The sequence below is a fragment of the Sycon ciliatum genome, chromosome 6, assembly GCF_964019385.1.
Source record: "Sycon ciliatum chromosome 6, ocSycCili1.1, whole genome shotgun sequence".
Taxonomy (NCBI): domain Eukaryota; kingdom Metazoa; phylum Porifera; class Calcarea; order Leucosolenida; family Sycettidae; genus Sycon; species Sycon ciliatum.
The window spans coordinates 16834632-16850347 of record NC_088648.1 but is presented as its reverse complement, the minus strand read 5'-3'; the positions used below and the strand labels follow the sequence as shown (position 1 = coordinate 16850347).

At 48.0% G+C, this 15716-nt stretch overlaps 1 long non-coding RNA gene across 1 annotated transcript; it reads left to right on the top strand.

The window, feature by feature from the left end:
• The first annotated feature begins 11883 nt into the window (after positions 1–11883).
• On the top strand, positions 11884–15164 carry LOC135819498 (uncharacterized). Its single transcript, XR_010553929.1, has 3 exons — positions 11884–12160; positions 13369–13653; positions 13812–15164. It is a non-coding gene; the product is annotated as an uncharacterized LOC135819498 (long non-coding RNA).
• The last annotated feature ends 552 nt before the right edge of the window (positions 15165–15716 follow it).

The window sequence follows — 15716 nt, the reverse complement described above, 5'->3', positions numbered from 1 at the left end:
AGCAAACATTCGGCAGGAGAGCCGTCTGATGCAGAGTCTCTGCTCAGTGCTCACGGGTGAGCCACCTGTTCAGCCCCACAGTGTGATATTCTCAAGCCTGACCCGTGACGTCATCCGCCGGGCCGCCCTGCACACCCACGGCGTGGCTGGGCCATCGGGCAAGGACGCTGATGGATGGCGGCGCATGTGCACCGCGTTCTCCGAAGCGTCGGATGAGCTGTGTGACTCGCTTGCGACATGCGCTCGTGGCATTGCTACCACATACGTCAACCCAGCGACACTGGAGGCGTTCGTCGCATGCAGACTAATAGCCCTTGACAAGTCGCCGGGTGTTCGACCCATTGGTGTCGGCGAAGTGGCCTGGCGCATTGTCGGCAAAGCCATCCTCACTGTTACTGGGAGAGATTGATTGATTGATTTTATTTGGATTCGCGAGACCAAACGAGCAGGAGTGCTCAATAACAGGGTAGCGAATGGTTGAGTTGTGCTATGTGACAATGTAGTGTGCGCGTGGGGTGGTAGTGGTGGGGGGAAGCTGCGGAGGCCCAATACAATGTAAGGGGATGGGAGGAGAGAAGGCCAGCGGAGAGTCAAATTCAGAAGAGGGAGGAGAGAATAGCTGAAGTACACGGTTACTGTGCGAATTCAAATAAACCAAACAAACTGCAAAACAAGTACACAGCTCACGAGAATAAAGAGGACTGGAGCACAGAATTGAACTGCTGAAGTACACAGCTGACGAGAATAGAGACAGGAGCACAGAAATGAACGGGAGGCAGTCTACGAAGTGGTGGTACCATCGGTGCATGCACCACCGTACATTATCATATTATCGGCTTTGCAAAGTTCGTGGGTACTGAATACCATGGTATGACCAACTGTGTAGCAGTCTACACCGTGTAGGGAATGGCAGCTCGGCGGAATGCTGGGATGTTGCCCATTGCTCGCACTAGGCCTGGGCGGATAATGTTAGTTATTTTGCTGGAAAATGCTAATGGCAATGCCAGAAAAACTGTATCATAATGCTACTTATAATGCTGCTGTTCCTCTGTAATGCCAGCAATTCACCAGCAGTAAGTATGGGAAATGGCTTGGTTTGGGCAGTATTGTGCACGTTTCGTAGTTCTACGTAGACGGCATGGAAAATACTAGACAATCATGATCATAATGCTAATTGTATGCTGCTATTGCTCCATACAATCCCTTGCAGCTAGCTGTCCAGCGAGGAAAGTCTCGAGTGGAGGCCTCTCGATCTGCTCGCTCATTCGCCTGGCATTCAGTAGCACTTCATCGCCAAGGACTTCAATGCAAAACAGTTTTCACACTGCGCTTCAAGCCTTTTTCCTTGTGAACTTGCTGCAAACGTATGAGCTCTGCTGCGCGTGTTCCCTTTGTGTGAGGCCCAGAAACAGCTAGTATCTCCGTACTTCGATTGGCTGGATCGATGTCGTCCAGGTTCTCCTCACTATCGCCATCACGACTCTAACTGGAGACGATTTCTTCACCATTTCCCCCAAGCAGCAGCTAGCGCAGAAATTTCGTCATCCCTGAGTGTAGGAGATGGAATCCGTTCGATCAGCTCAAAAACTCTTCGTTGTGACTAGAGGTGTAGCAGGGAATATTCTACCGGAAGCCCTTTGATTTCCCTGACTGCTGAAACCCTTCCTGCCATGACTGCTACTTCTTCAAACAAGCGAGGTTCTCTTTGGTTCCACTTCACTGCACTCGAGCGTCCCCGCGACACAACCTTTTTACAAAACCTGGTTTTCGCAGAAGTAAGGCCATTTGAGTATAATGCCACTTTCGTGGAAATGTGGTGTTATAATGCTAGCACACTATAATGCTACTTATAATGCTAGCATTATCCGCCCAGGCCTAGCTCGCACCGTGTCAGGTATATGGTTCCATAACAGGCAACCGCGAGATGCCGGTCGGCATTGGCCGCTCGGCTTCTGGCTATTGGTTGTTGCAGGCCCAGACTGCGCTGAAGGCGAGTTGCTCCGCAGTTGCGAACAAACAGTGCCTGCAGAGCAGGAGAGATATCCAAGATGCAGCGGGCACCCTTCAACTGTGTGCCGGTCAGGGGTGCGGCATTGAAGCTGCCATCCATGCCATGAAAGATGTCTACCGTGAGGAGGATGCGGATGCCATATTGCTCGCCGACGCTTCGAACGCCTTCAACCGGCTTAACCGTGGAGCCTGCTTACGGAACATCCGTCACCTCTGTCCCTCTATAGCGCCAGCTGTAATCAATACCTACCGCCAACCATCCCGCCTATTCGTTGATGGAGAGTGCTTGCTATCGTGCGAGGGTACCACCCAGGGTGACCCTCTGGCCATGCCCGTATACGCGCTTGGAATCCTCCCGCTCATCAAGAAAGCTGCAGTGCCTGGTGCGAAACAGGGCTGGTATGTGGACGATGCTGCAGCCGGTGGATAGCTAACGCCTGTTCGCCAATGGTGGGACAATCTTGTCAGCCACGGTCCTGGGTATGGCCACCACTGCAGCGCCCAGAAGTCACTCCTCCTGTTCAAGCCCTCCACGTACGCAGCTGCTATCGAGACGTTTGAGGGGACCGGTGTGCAGGTCACGTGTGATGGATGCCGCCACCTTGGTGCACCTTTGGGTACGGATGAGTTCATAGAACAATTTGTCCAATCCAAGGTCGCTACCTGGTGTGAGGAAGTTGCGCAGCTCACGACCATCGCTGCATCGCAGCTACAGGCTGCCTACTCCACTGTTATAAAATGATGTGTTGTTTTCTTGTTTAATGGCATTCCCCAAACTGTCTCGTCTAGTCGCGTGCATGTGTGATATGAGCATGCGCGATTTTGTAGTCGAGAGTCCTTAGTCCTTTTGTCAGTCTTCTTGTTCGTCTCTGTCAGAGTAGTCTACCTTTCCGTAATGTCCAAATATATTATGTAAAACAAACCAGTCTTGTCCTTTGTGTCCTGCGTCCCGGGGAACGGAATGGCTGAGATTCCGCAACAAGGTGGTGCCGAAACCCGGGACGCAGAGGATGAGGTAGTTTGTAGCGAGTCTGTTCGTCGTCGTCGTCAACAACAAAGTAAAACTATAAAGTATGCGTGGGAATGGAGGAGGTCAGGAGAGGAGCTGGTGGGAGCGCAAGCTGGTGGAAGAGGAGGCAGAGCAGGTGGTTGGAACGGCAGAAGCTGGGGACTGGATCTTGGAAGGCAGGTACCGCATGGAGCGTGTGGCCGTGGCTCGCCAGAGGCCAGTGGATGAGTCTGGCATCACCGACTGTGTGTCGTCCTTTGTTGTTCGTCTTGTTGTTGTCTTGCTCGCTGTGTTGTCTGATGGTGTTTCTCTCGCTGTTCAGTTTGTTGCTGTGTTGTTGAGTTTGGTTGTCGGTATGTTGCTCTTCTCGGCGTTCTGTTGTACATAAATTTGCGTTGTAGATTTATTTTGCGCTGCTGCGCGCATGTTGTTATTTTTTGGAGCTTTGGCTCTCGTGTTTCGGTTGGCCTTGTGTGCCTGAGTTTAGAGCGCCGGCTCTTGTGTTTTTTGGTTTGGCCCTGTGGTGCGGCTTGGTTGAGAGCGTCGGCTCTTGTGTCTTGGTTTGGCCCTGTGTAGTGGCCCAGTTTTGTTGTGCTACAATGTAAGCTGTTGGTTGGTTTTTGTTTTTCGGTTTTGCTGTGGTTCCTTTTGCTGTTGTGCATGTGGAACGTGGTGTCGGTTTATTATTTTGTGGAATGTCATCAAGGGGGCATGTATTGTAAAATGATGTGTTGTTTTCCTGTTTGATGGCATTCCCCTAACTGTCTCGTCTAGTCGCGTGCATGTGTGATATGAGCATGCGCGATTTTGTAGTCGAGAGTCCTTAGTCCTTTTGTCAGTCTTCTTGTTCTTCTCTGTCAGAGTAGTCTACCTTTCCGTAATGTCCAATTATATTATGTAAAACAAACCAGTCTTGTCCTTTGTGTCCTGCGTCCCGGGGAACGGAATGGCTGAGATTCCGCAACACCACCTTCACACAGGGCTTGCGAAACAAGTGGCCCTCCCTCTGCCGGACCTCCTCCGTCCCGCCGTCCCTGCTTAAACCGCTGGAACACGCAATCAGCGGTCGGCTCATCCCGGCCATCACAGGTCAGGCTCCACCTGGGACAACTGTTCGCTCCCTACTCTCTCTGCCTTGCCGGCTTTGGGGACTGGGTATGGCAGACCCTTGTTCAGTGGCTGAACAGTACACCTCAACCATAAGGATCACGGCTAGCCTCGTGTCTCGCCTACTGGAGCAGGAGTCGTCTCTTGGCGACTCTCTGACTCAGCTCCGGATGGTCAAGGCGACGGTTCGTGCCCAGAAGCGGAGCGCGTCCAAGTCCATGGCTGACGCCCTTCGCTCGGATCACCGGGAGCTGGCCCCTGTTCTCGACCTGGCCTCAGAAAAGGGTGCATCCAGCTGGCTGACCTGCCGCTCCCTCAGCCGCCATGGTTTCGCCCTCACCAAGGGAGATTTCCGGGATGGCCTGTGTCTCCGCTACGGCTGGACACCTCCTCGGCTCTCAAGCCTCTGCATGTGCAGTAAGCCGCTGAATGTGAGTCATGCCCTGTCGTGCTTGTTTGGTGGCTTCCCGACGCTACGACATAACGAGGTGAGGGACATCACCGCCAGAGCTCTAAGGCAGGTCGCTGATAATGTGACGGTGGAACCCCACCTCCAGCCCGTCACCAGAGAGGCCTTCCGCCATCGCACAGCTGTCACGGAGGAGCAAGCTCGGCTGGACGTTGCAGCTAGTGGTGTGTGGGGTGGCCGATTTGAGCTCATCTTTATTGTTGTACGGGTGTTCAACCCTTTTGCGTCTTCGAATCGCGCCACCTCCTTCGCTGCCAGCTACAGACGCCATGAACAGGAAAAGCGCCGGAAGTACGAAGAACGAGTACGCGAAGTTGAGCATGCCTCCTTCGTGCCCGTTGTGCTTTCTGCCTCTGGTGGCTATGGCAAGCATGCCAATGGTCTTTTCACGCGGATCGTCTCTCTCCTGGCTGAGAAGAGCAAGGAGCCATATGCGCAGATTTTCTCCTTGCTGCGCTGCCGCCTAGGGTTTTCCCTGGTGCGTGGTGGTGCTATGTGCCTGCGTGGCTCAAGGAGCATGTTTGCTCCTGCCGTGCCTGAGTCTCCCTGCTGTGCTAGTGGTGGCGGAGGCACGCAACCAGTGAAGCTGCAGTGATCCTACTGAGTGACAGACTCTGTATAATCATTACTGTATCTGATGATTCGTTTTATGTAATTGTGTTGATTCTCCACAAATGTGTCATTTTGACCGTACAAGAGGCTCAAGGCTTGTCCCTAAAAAAACAAAAAAGACAATGTTTAGCTACATTGTACATGTAATAATTTCTCCCAAAATTATAAACTGGCCTGGTGTTAGCCCTCGGGGACTACGGCCCTCCGGGCTAACCTGGTGGGCACTAAAAAGTGCATAAGGCCCTCCCTACTGTGCACTTACCTATAATTATGGACAAACAGCATCAATTTATTAGCCGCGACTTACTGGTCTGTGTTTATTTAGCGTTGTGACTTCGAGGGCGGGTGTTGGCTTTGCTCCACCACCAGACCTCACGAAGTATGCGTGTCGCCTTCACTTACTCTCCTCGCCCGTCACACCAGTTCAACAGGTATTGTAGGCTAAATCCACGTCCACGTCGAAGAGTTGTCTCACCTGACAACTGATCAGAAGTGGATGATGACTGGATTATGGACTATCCGAGTGTGGCTAGGCCGCGGTGCCTTGCCGGGCCTGAGCTAAGTCCCTGTCCAACTCTTTATCAGGACCTTCCAGAACCGAGACACGGATGGCTGACCAGCGCGTGAGCTAGCACGCTGGCTTAAATTTATAGGCCCCAAAGGTCTTTGGCGAAGGAAAGCAAATCGGCTCAACACAACCGTCTTCATGCAGCAAATGCAAACGCTGTCCAGTAGTGTTCCGACTTCTATCGGAACTATTCTCTGCAAGTGAATTCGAAGTGTTTCGCTTCACTCCAACGGTCCCATCCAAGATAGGCTACAAAACGAAAACCAGAGCCAAGGACAACTGATCTTATACTGTAATGAGTCTTCGACAGCTTTCCAGTTAAAAACTGACAAAATTATCTGTTGCGGATTCGGCTCGTGCTCACTCAACTGCATGCTAGCTTGCTGTTACAGTTGTACTACATTTGTAGAAGATCTACTTGTCCACTGCGCCTAGCGCCTGGTCACGGTAGTATTCACATGCGGCACAGCGTTGGTCAACTGCATCGTAGTTTTTTCATTCCCGTAGCTATGCAAAAGACGTTACCGGGTACTTCAGTAACGTCTGGCGCAAGCCAGGGTCCACACACAGTGTTTTTTTTGTTTGTGCCATCGGCATGCCTGGCGCTATCCCGTACCTGTCCCGAACCGTACCATCAAAGACAGCTGGCCACAAACATGTCTCAAACAGCTGGCCACAACAGGCCAAGCGCCATGCCATGGCGCCAGCACCCCAAATGAAGACTTTTATATTTTCCGTGGCGGGAAATCGACCTTTTCCAGGTATCTACAGCCTGTAGAAATAATTCAACGCTGAGAATTTCCAACTATTGTCCGGCTTTGGTCCTCTGCCACCGCCCTATCCTTTGAAGGAGAATGGTGAAACCAGTTGGTTGCTCTTCAGTAGTTCTTTCTCTATCGTATACATCATATTATTTATATGTCGACACATGCCGCGTGCGAGGACGTAGACACTTCTCAACACTTGAGTGACTTGAATTTGGCCATGATGACCGAATGTCATTGGACCGTGGAGTCGAGTAGAGGCGGCTCAGGCTCGATCGGCACAACGGGTACGTATAGGGTAAGGGTAGGGTTAATGATATAATATCAAGTTGTTGTTTGCTGTGCACAACCTTGGGGCGGAATTTTGCACGAAATTCTCGCCTCGTCAACTGTTGAGTACGTGCTGAGTATACCATGCAATACGTAGATTTCAATTCATTTTACAGCGCTATCACGGTTGCAACCCTCTTTCAAATGGTGACATAGCCAACAATCACATAATCCATATCAAATCTTGCCCCTTGTTTTCTGAAGCAGTCGAGGTGTTCTAAGTGTGAAGGATAGAAATGGTACCAGTCCTAATCATTGGAAAATGCAAATCACGGTCTACTACCGTCAAATCGTAGTACCATGCAGCCTGGTAGTGCATTTGGAGCAGGAAAGTGAATGGTAGCACTGCGGTGGTGAACACATGAGCTGATGAACATGAACCATCGTCGTCTTGTTGGTTTGTGTTCTCTCCAGTTCATTGCAGGTTGAACGAGGAATGAACGTCTACTCTTTCTTTCAAAAACTGGCTGAGCACACGCCAATGAGACGGAAGCTTGTGCCAAACCAGTCCTTGCAAGCTTTGTTGTGCTGCTGGACTTTCAATCATCATGAAAGATATTCCGGTTTCTGAGTCTTCGTGTGAGCCTGAAGAGCTACACTGTGTAGAGATGTTGGAAGTTTATCCTGCTCACGACACTGCACCAAGTACAAGCACTTCCTCGGCACTGGCTGAGCCCTGCTGTGTATTCCCTGTGACCAGGAGAAGCAGGGCATAAGGCCCTCCCTGCTATGCACTAACCTATAATTATTATGGACAAACAGCATCAATTTATTAGACGCGACTTACTGGTCTGTGCTTATTTAGTGTTGTGACTGCCAGGGCGGGTGTTGGCTTTGCTCCACCACCAGACCTCACGAAGTATGCGTGTCGCCTTCACTTACTCTCCTTGCCCGTCACACCAGTTCAACAGGTATTGTAGGCTAAATCCACGTCCACGTCGAAGAGTTGTCTCACCTGACAACTGATCAGAAGTGGATGATGACTGGATTATGAACTATCTGAGTGTGGCTAGGCCGCGGTGCCTTGCCGGGCCTGAGCTATATCCCTGTCCAACTCTTTATCAGGACCTTCCAGAACCGAGACACGATTGGCTGGCCAGCGGGTGAGCTAGCACGCTGGCTTAAATTTAAAGGCCCCAAAGGTCTTTGGCGAAGGAAAGCAAATCGGCTCAACACAACCGTCTTCATGCAGCAAATGCAAACGCTGCCCAGTAGTGTTCCGACTTCTATCGGAACTATTCTCTGCAAGTGAATTCGAAGTGTTTCGCTTCACTCCAACGCTCCCATCCAAGATAGGCTACAAAACGAAACCAGAGTTGTACAGTTGTACTACATTTGTGGTAGATCTACTTGTCCACTGCGCTTAACGTCTGGTCACGGTAGTATTACTCTACTGTTCTGTACATAGTTGCCAAGTCTCAAGTCAAGTCTCAACGCTGCAACCCTTCCTAGCCTGGGCTAGCATCTCTGCTTCATCAAACCAAACCAAGAGTACTTCATCACGGATTACGCCGTCCCACAACCCAATATTCCAGTTGCGCACGATGCACTGGGACTCTTGATCAAACACATTCACATGCGGCGCAGGGTTGGTCAACTGCGTCGTAGTTTTATCATTCCGGTAGCTATGCAAAAGACGTTACCGGGTACTTCAGTAACGTCTGGCGCTAGCCAGGGTCCACACACCGTGTTTGTTTGTGCCATCAGCATGCCTGGCGCTATCCCATACCTGTCCCGAACCATACCATCGAAGACAGCTGGCCATAAAACATGTAACAGCTGGCCACAACTGACAATATTCAAATAGGGCTTTCAAATGCAGGATCACGTGAATCAACTTGGAAGAATGAGTATGTATGCGAAGCAAGAGTACATAACCCCCCCAGAGTGTGCAACTCCCCACATACTAGTACCCTGCTGTCCCGACAGAATTTCAAGTTGACGTCATTATTTATGACGCAATGCTCCTTGCACCAGTGATTTACAACATGTGTACGGGTGGCAACGCATCACACGTTTGTCTTTGCAATACAGTCAACTTCGCCAATAACGACATTCGGCGGGGCATCAGAAAAGTGTCCTTATTATTATTATTATTATAGACAACACCTCATGGCATGAGAAGAAAATCAGCCAGTACGGGAGATGTGGGTGTTAACCAACCATGGTGAATAAAAGAAGAAAAGTAATGGTCAAGACGGAGAAGCATGGGAGGGACATTTGATGGTGAATCTAGTGAGCAGATTTAAATGCGTCCAGGGTACTGGCATTGCGCGTAGTAGCGGGCAGCGCAAGCCAAGCAGAGTAAGCAACAAAGAGTGGAGAGCGTACAAGGGAGGACGTTTTAGCCAAGGGGAGGGCAACAGAGCATCTTGTCTGGGAGCCATCTGTGATTCGGAACCAGTTATACACGTTAAGATGAGGAGGATGTAGAGCTAGTTTAAATTTGTGAGCAAAAGTGCAAATTAATTTTTGACGGTGGGTCGACAGTGGGCAAGTATTTGCAAGGACATACAGGGAAGCAGAAGAGTAGAGAGGGGGTAGACTAAACAGGATACGAAGAAGTTTTCTATGGTGGATTTCGAGATGCTCAGCGAGAACCGAGGACAAGCCACACCAGCTAACAGCAGCGTACATGAAAAGAGGCAGGATGTACAGTTTGTAAAACAAAATTTTACATTTGAAAGGAAGATGGAAACAATGGGGACGTATAACACCTAGGGCAGAGCTTGAACGGCTGCAAAGAGCATCAATATGGAAAGACCAAGAGAGACGATCATCAAGCATTATTCCCAGGTGTTTATGGTTGGAAACAACCTTTATGGGTTCTGGGAAATCAGGATGGTGTAAAAGTGACATGGATGAGATTGGGGGAAGGAACATTATTTCGGTTTTAGTCAGGTTGGGTCTAAGTCGCCATGTTTGCATCCAGCGTAGGACACTGCATATCTGAGCCGACACTCGAGGTACAAGAGCCGCTGGGGACGAGGATGCTGACAGTAGGGTTGTATCATCAGCAAATAACGAGACACCTGGGTCTATAGAGGGTAAATCATTTACGTATGCTACGAACAAAAGAGGTCCAAGTATGGAGCCTTGGGGAACTCCAGAAGACACTGGTAGAGGATCAGAGTTGATGGAGAGGGCAGAAACAAACTGTGATCGGCTACTCAGATAGGACTCCAGCCAGGACAGAGCAGGGCCAGACACACCAAAGACAATATGTAGCTTGGCAAGGAGGCCACGATGCCAGACAGTATCAAAGGCCTTTGCCAAGTCAAAGAAACAGAGAGCAATATGGTGTCGAGCATCACGAAGGGTGGCAATGTCTTGTACTAGACGAGCTAGTTGGTCAGAGGTTGAGTCGTTGCGCCGAAAGCCAGATTGGGAAGGGCTAAGGCATGGTGAAATGTGGCAATACAACTGGTCGTAAAATACCTTTTCACATACTTTTGAAAGGGAGCAGAGAAGAGATATTGGACGATAGTTTGAGGCTTGTGATCGGGAGCCTTTACACTTGTAGATGGGCGTGACCTTAGCGATCTTCCAACGATCAGGAAATACGCCGGAGGAGTAGGAAAGGTTGAATATAAGGCACAGTGGGTACGCCAGAGATGGAGCCAGAACTTTGAGAACTTCATTTGGTAGGGCATCAGGACCAGGGCTTTTGTTGCTTTTTAGTCTTTTTAGGTAGCTGCGAACAGATGATGTGGTGGTATGTATAGAGCGCAGATCAGAAGACACAGTCGCAGAACGCTGCAGAGGTGGTATTGGAGAGGAATGGTCGTCTGGAATACCAGCTGATGTGAATTGCGTATTGAGAGTATTAGCTATAGACTTGGGGTCAGTCACCATCGAACCATTGGAAGCTAATAACGGTGGTATGTCTTGACGTGTACTAGTTGTCCTTTGAGTGCGAACAAAGGTATACAGGTTAGGCCTGGAAGAGGGGTGAGATAGGGTGGTAGTGAGCGAACGTAAATATGCTCGATACTTAGAACGTGACAATGACTTCACCAGATTGCGCTGTTTTTTGTATAAAGAAATATTAGCATAGGTGGAGTACTTCTTACTTAAGCTATAGTAGTCGTATTTGAGTTTAATTGCACCTTGGAGATCTTTGTCGAGCCAAGGGATCTTGGGGTTACGGCTGGACTGACGAGGGTGGTGGCTGCCATGTTTGGGTGTAGCGGGTCTTGCTCCGTATTGTGGCACATAGAAGGAGAGCACGTCATCAAGAACTGTGGTGAACTTCTCCACAGCTTCATCAACAGTAGTGGAGGTGAATAAAAGATGCCAGTCACAGGCAAAAAGTGCAGAGTTGATGATTGACCAAGTGGAGGGTGTAACCTTGCGGAAGGCATGTCGCGGAGGGGTAGGAGTCTGAGAGCAGTTGTAAGAGGTGTTAGCAGTGGCCTTATTCGCGAAGTGTCCTTATAACCGAAGTCCCATTTGAATGTATGTGAACCCATATTTTGTATAGTACATGTATGATATGCATATCAAAATCAAGCTCTTTTCTTGCTCTATGTCAATGTGTACTTTATTTTCATATTGCAGTTGAAAGGAACTAAAAATTCAATATGCAAGGGAAATCAATTGAAAAATATGCCTTTTGGAGCCATCTACAGGGCCAGGGCCATGTACATGTATGATGATTATTGTACAATCATGTACAACTACATGTACATTGTATACATATAGGTGTGCTGGTAAATCCAACAATTTTGAAGCCAACATAAAAAAGGAAGAAAAGCCCCCCCCCCCTTGGCTGCATTTTCTTGCATGTGTGCAATAATATCAAGAGTACATAACCCCCCCAGAGTGTGCAACGCCGATCCAGCTCTGCATAGGGTGTTGGTCGAGCGGAATCGGATCTTCTGATCAGGGAGTAGTATAATACCGGGAGGTGACACGGCCACACATTCAGGCGGGCGAGCTTTGCCTCAGGTCACTTTTCTGTGGAGCGCTGTGTCCCGGGAAACGTCACGAAATATCGTACTTTGCGCGCTGTGTCCCGGGAAACGTCACGAAATATCGTACTTCGCGTACCATTTATCGTAGCATTTCGTAGCATTTTTCAAAAAAATTCATAGAACGACTTGAAGAGAGTGGCAGAATGCTGTCAAGAAGTTTTCGAGCAGTACTTTTTGAAGTTTGTTTTGACGATGTAGGGAACGAATCCATCAGTCTTTGCTGAGTGATGAGGATGAATCCTACGAAGGATATCAAGTAGCAGCTGGCCTTCGCACGGGTACCTTCAGTGTGTCCAGTATTTACGTGGGCGGCTTGTAAGAGTGAAATTTTCTTCCTAATTTAATTTGTATTACATTTAGTTATTCACGTCGTTTCTAGGGGAATAGATAATGTTGACTCAAGTTTTAGTCACAATGAACAACATGTTTCAGGTATGGCTGACCCGTCTCAAGATAGTAAGGCTATTCCGAATCCAGATGCTATAGTCGTCAGAGAGAAACACAAAATAAAATAAATTTTATACTGCAGGGGCAGCTATTCGCAAATGTCACTATGACGCAAGTCTGTGTCAAGCAGGGAGTAGCACAATGGTACAATGGCACTGTGCTACTCCCTGCTACAAAGCCTGAGATGTTACGCGTTAACAGGAACTGGTGTTGATGATAAAGGCAGTGTGGAATTATGTACAATGTTACTGGTGCAAGTGACCATGCCGTGGAAGACCGTGCCGTGTAAGTCGTGTATGCAGGTAATCAGACCAAGCGTAAAAGGATAAAGATAGCCTGCTTACGTACTATTCCTAGTACGTGTGCTTATTATAGATACTTTGTGTGACTACTAGTTGTATGTGTCTGCATATTACTATACGTATTAGTACGTAATTGCTTTTACTACAATTTGTACTTTGTGGGGAGCTGCGTGACGATGAACTATAGTATATATCTGGGAGTAGTACAATACCGGTATTGTACTACTAGTACAATACCGGTATTGTACTACTTCCTGATATATATGGCCACCAAGAGCATACGCAATCAGAATCGTACAATACCATTACTCCTTGATTATAACCAATGTTACTTTTATGGCACCAATGTTACTTTCATGGCACCGTGGAATCATGTCAAACACAAAAGGATACAGACGAATAGTTGTATGTATGCGCACGTGCGCGTGCGCGTGTGGTGTACAAGTACACGAGGGTGTGTGTAGGTGTGTGGGTGTATATTTGCCAGTGACAAAAGGTTTTGGTGCCACAACATCACCATAGTCATTCTTGTTTTCCAGAACCTGTCCAAGAAGTTTGTCTGTGCAATGGAGACAACAAATGTTTTAGTTTTTCCTAGTGACGAGGAGGAATCAGACGAGGTATGCCAAGTAGCCATTGTACCTCAGCCGGATACCTTCAGTGTGTCCAGTATTTTGACATGGGCAGCAGGTAAGAGTGTGTCTTCAACAGAGTATAGTTTGTTGACTTTCAGTCATTCACATTTTCATTTCTCTTTGGGTTACATCTCACCAGATCTGTGCAAGGACTCGGACATGCAACGCTACTGCCAACATGAGGTGGCAGTAGCTCAGCAACTCTGGTCACTGGACAAGCACCCTGCAAACGTGGAGCTGTTCATAGTTCACTTTCGGCAGGCAATAATAAATTGTGAGCAGCAGCAGACGTTGTTTTTCAAGAACAAGGCCTTAGGAAAATTAAGGAGAGGAGAGTGCACGAATGTCTCAAATGTGTGGACTGATTTACTTCGCAATTCGTCAACCATTTTCCAAGAGCTAGACACCAGTTCTGCAAGTACAGGTAATGTCATCATCATACTGGTCATTTTCTGTTCCTATTGCGCTGTTGAGATTTATTGTACCAAATTGTACTTTGAAGTGTTTTTTTTTCATAGACAGTGCGTGTTTGTGTGTGTGTGTGTGTGTGTGTGTGTGTGCGTGGATTGGTGTTTTGTACAGGTGTCAGAGTGTCCGGTGCACTATTTGCCCTTCTTCTTGATTTCACTATGAATAGGAAGCCTGCGTCAGCAGCCACAGCTCCGAGCAACCCTATGCACATGGAGGTTGCTCGCCGCACCATGGATCAAGCGGCTAACTCGGTTGTGAAGTACCACGGGGGGTGGTGCATAGTTGCAGTGCTTTGCTATTGCTCAACACGCTAGGACTGCATAAGTACACACCAACATCCCAAAAACACAATGCATTGAAACCACTTGAAACCACTCCTGCTATATAATTTGTTTACTTTTTGGGTGAGGAGCAATTGGCGTTGGGCAGGCAGACTTCGCAGCCGCACCCAAGTCGTCGCTCTTCCTCTTCTGTCCACGGGTTCTGGGGGTTAAAAAAGCAACAAAGCAAGCAGGCCTGGCCTCATTCATGCAGTCTGATCTCGATGCATGTCAAACATGGGGCAGGAACAATGGAGGTGAATTCTCAGCAAGCAAGACATCCGTGCTGTGCCATAGAGCTATCAATGATACACCTACTGCAGGAATCCAATACCAAATGTACAATGAGCCATTAACGGTGGTTTCTGACCTGCAACATCTTGGCATCACCTTGACCGACAACCTGGATTTCCGCAAACATGTCGCCTCAATAACTTCGAAGTTCAGATATCGAGTGCACCTACTGTCAATTATGTCCCAGCAACTTACGCCTTCGGCAATGATCATACTGTACAAAGGGTTCGTAAGACCTGTGATCGAATATAGCTGTACGGTGTGGTCGTTTGGATCTAATAAGAAACCCATGACCACTCTTGATCAATTACAGGCAAGGTTTGCTAGAGCTCTACTGAAAAAGAAAAAAATTGCATTTGATTACACTTCTTCCAAATCTGTCTTAAATTCTAAATGCTCCCTAGAGTCACTAGCCTATCGTCGTCAAATCATCAGTCTCACTACTTTTCACAGATATGTTTTCCATCATCGTGATTACCTTGCTGATTTCCATTTCAAGATTACGAATAGTGAGCGACGACCAAATAAAATCATTCTTCCCAAATTTAAATCATTGTCTAAGTCTCTCTTCATGTTCCGAACTGCTATTCTATGGAACTGTTTACCCCCCAGTCTAACATCGGAAGCCTCGCTCTATAAGTTCAAAGCTGCCCTCAGGAAATTTACAGCTGACTATGCTTATGCAATCAACGGAATTCCGCCACCTTGCAGTTGATCTTCCCCATTTCTCTCCTCATCAATCCCTACTTCTCTTTGTACATACATCTACATCTACTGTTCTTTCAATCAAATGAACCCCTCGATAGGCACATTGCCTTTGGGTCATTTCATAATAATAATAATAATAATAATAATTCAGTGCTGAAAACAAGGGATCTTGAACATTATGTTCAAGTCTATACAAATAAATAAGTTTCAAAATTTTCGGAATGAGTTTTCCAAAGAGTTACATAAGCTAACACGTTGAGATGAAGTAGAATGGTAGACAAATAGGTATAGTTTCGAAATATCCCAACTTGGTGAGGTGTCCGAGTGGGTCCAAATGAGAAATTCAGGTTCGTGTTACACCATGTCAAGATGAGAAAATTCCATCACGTTACTTACCTAGGATAGCGTCCTCCATATTCGTCACTTCCATCCATTTTGGGAAGTGGAGACTTGGCAGCAGTGTGGACGATGTACCAGAGTAGCTCCCAAAAAAGGCTCGAGCTGAAAAGAACAAGTGGCAGCTTGTCACGAAGGGATACGTCTGGTCTTCTCGTCACTATTTGAAGGTTTCTCAGCGCTGTCAAAAGAGCAAAAATTTGAATTTTCGCGCGGTTTGTATTTTTTTTGTGAGGCAAAGCTCGTAATCCCGGATGTGTGCCCGTGTCACCTCCCGGTATTGTACTACTCCCTATTT